The following is a 2,631-nucleotide window of genomic DNA, read 5'->3' as shown; positions in this document are numbered from 1 at the left end:
TATCCGTCTAAAAGGTTTCACTTTGTAAAAAGATGTGCTTTGAACCGAATCTGCCTCGTCTTCTTCTTCACAGGTAGAAAAATACAAGGTGTGTGTCCCCAGACCCGCGAGCAGTATTTTCTGTCATGCAAAAACACGTCATCATCTTATTGTCCTACAAAAATAATTGGTAGCAAAATAGACTTTAGAGTCTCGAGAGTCATGCATCTGTCCATTTCCTCTGGATTCTGTACATAATTCAGCTGTTTTTTCACGGTCCTGAGTGTGCAAAATGTCAATATCGCTGATGGCTAAAAAAATAAGACCAATGTTATGGACTGCTGAGAGAGAAAATTAAAAAAGCAAAAGGCATCTTCCTGCTCTCTTTACACAGCCTTCTGCAGAATACTCATATCACACACACAAGTATTCCGACTACATTTTGTGTGCTCAATTCAGAATTTAACTAAAGGTTTGCAGAACAGTATGTGAGATGTTTTCAAGTCATAATACTACACAATAGAATACAAATTGGCAAAGCTTCCTGAAATCAATGCAGGATATATTTCATATAACCTTCTGACAAGAACTATTGCAGCTGCGAACTACAACTGCCATTGAATGTACTTTGCCGACATTGCTTTGTTAGAATATAAAACAAAAATTAAAAGTGCATCATCCTCCTGATGACATTTGATGAATGCCACTGTCTTTAAGTACTCGTATGGGTTTTAGGAGTTGTAACTCCTGTATGCTTCATTTTAATCTAGACTAATTTCTTGCTTTATCTTTTGTTCCTGTCTGAAAATCAAATCTGTAGTTAAACATGGTGCTATTTGCCTCGTCAGGGTAACACAGGCTGCATTTGACAGTTTGAAAACCAAATGCCTGTTCCAGACGTACAGTATGTTCCTTCACACAGTGTTTACAAAAGGTGGCTAAACATTCCCATTATAATATTCTCACTGGGTCACATTTGTTAATGTCTTCATAACCAATCAAATGCCCAAATACAGAAACAAAGTCAAGTGAAATGCATTTAACATGATCTTATACATGCTTTACAAAATTATTATTAATGCTTAAAATAATTAAGTTCATTTTTTTTATATATCCACTGTAACATCTGTACAAAAACATATAAATCACCAACAATAAAATTAAATTTAAAAGAGGAAAGAAATGAGAATCTCTCAATTGAAAAAAAAAAAAAAAATCCTCCCAATGCCTCAGCCTTTCTTGGCACTTTGTCATCATAATAATTCTGGACAAAATGTTGAGAACATCCTTACATGGTACTGCTTTAATGCACGTGTCCCCTTTAGCCACAAACAACATGTTTATAAAAAGTGCTACTGACAGCTAGTGGGGAGGAAGGACTAAATTACAGATTGAGGATTGGCTGAATGAGGGCGGGGGGCGGGACTCGTCAGCTTTCGGTACGTGTGTAGCCGTGCCTGCATGCAGTCCGCGGGTGCATCCCAAGTCTCTAAATTGCATCCCTGTTTCCCTCACTTGCATCCTTGTGTCTTAGTCCCTCCCACCAGGGATGCATGGAGAGACACAAGGAAACCATGCGAGGAGGGAGGAAATATGTTTTAAGAGACATGAGACGTCCTTTCCTCTCAAGTCTGTTTCTGATGACGGTGGCCACTGATCACAGCTGGATCAGCTGTCAGTCGGCTTCAACAGCTGGAAAAACCTATGACGGAGTTTGTGTCTGTACACAACTTGATCAGTGTAATGTAGTTGTGTTCTGGTCCGGACCGTTTTTAGCGAACATTCTAATAAAAATCCACTTAAAAGTATTATAAACTATCGTTTTCAGTTGATTTAATGGTGTTAAACTACTACTTATACTAATGAAGACACAGTCATCATCACTGTCAGAGTGGATTTGTTTTATCTGGAATGTGTTTGTCTTATTTATTAATTATTTGCGTCTGTATGTTTTGAAATTCAAGATTGTGACATCATTATAAAATAATCCACAATATGATTATGGTTTCTTTGAATTTTTTAGGCTCAATGTTTCAGGTTAAACTTAAATTATATAACTCATCAAACCCGACACTCGGCCTCACGTGACTGAAAGCACGTGTTGTAAAAAGTGTTTCCTTTCTCCAGCTCTCTCTGACTTTAATTGTATCCATAACAAAGTTATTGAGGGAAATAACAGATCATGAAAAGAAAAAAAGAAAAAAGAAAAAAGAAAAAAAAGAAAAAAGAAAAAATTGTACAAAAAAAAGTTGTTTGTGGTCCTTTTGTTGTTCAGACCTACAATGAACATATATTTGAACCAGAGAACAAATAATAATATATAACTTGAGTTTAATTTGTGATCATCTTCACTCTGGTATGAAACTCCAGCGATCAGTCCGATCAGCTGCAGCGTCTAATCAAATAACTGATGAACAATGAGGGGGCGTGTCCAGCGTTAAAACACTTCCTGGAAGCTCGCTCTCCTGCCTCCTCGATCATGACTCCTCCGAGATCCCTCCTCGCTCCTCAGAGCAGAATAAGAGCTTTGGGACGGCCGTCAATATGGCGGCTCGGAACAACTTCCGGTTCAATCGAGAAGCGAGGAAACGACAATTAAGAGACTTGGGATGTACCCACTGTGTTTTTAGTCACTGACAGGAAGTGGGTGGG

The sequence above is a fragment of the Taurulus bubalis genome (assembly GCF_910589615.1).
Source record: "Taurulus bubalis genome assembly, chromosome: 4".
In the NCBI taxonomy this organism is placed as follows: domain Eukaryota; kingdom Metazoa; phylum Chordata; class Actinopteri; order Perciformes; family Cottidae; genus Taurulus; species Taurulus bubalis.
The sequence above is the reverse complement of the archived record's forward strand: the minus strand, read 5'-3'. Positions refer to the sequence as shown.